The following is a 703-nucleotide window of genomic DNA, read 5'->3' as shown; positions in this document are numbered from 1 at the left end:
TACCCTCGTCAACGGTATGACGGGGGAGGAAGATGGCGACGTCCGCCTCGAAGCTATGAGCTGGACGAAATGTCCCTTGAAGAGTTCGGCAGTGTTTTGGAGGCAGGCGATTTGGCCGAAGTGGTCATTGTACGACCGGACGAGGAGATAAACTCGTCATCGCTTCCGTATGAAGCTGTCTTGGAGGACACCAAGAGAGTGCTGAACGCACAAAGGGGATCGTCGATCCTACGGAATCCCTAAGATCCGTATTATCCTTTGGCAAATTTCAAGACGTCGTCTACAAAGAACAGCCTTCGGTCTTACCTTCGGATTGAGGTGTGCGTCATGAGATCGACTTGGTTCTGGAAACCAAATACTGCATAACACGCCAATGTCCACTGATCAAAGAGCGGTGTGACGTCAATGACGCCTTTTTCCGTGCGAAGCAGGACGCAGGGATGGTACGTGAGAGCAAATCTCCCCATTCGACACCCACGTTTGTGTTCGAAAGCCGATCGGCAAGTGGCGTATCGTCTCATGCTTACAATAAGCTCAACGCGGCACCCATTCTGGCACAGACGCCAATTCCTAGAAAGGATATGTTCTCTAGAGCAACATGGTGGGATGTACAAAGTACAGTGCACTCGACTTGGTCGATGGGTATTACGAATTGCTCATGAGAGCGAGTGATATTCCGCTGACAGCGGTGAGCACTCCGAGT

Source organism: Plasmopara halstedii (genome assembly GCF_900000015.1).
Source record: "Plasmopara halstedii genome assembly, contig: Scaffold_323, whole genome shotgun sequence".
Lineage (NCBI taxonomy): Eukaryota > Oomycota > Peronosporomycetes > Peronosporales > Peronosporaceae > Plasmopara > Plasmopara halstedii.
Note: the sequence above shows the minus strand (reverse complement) of the source record.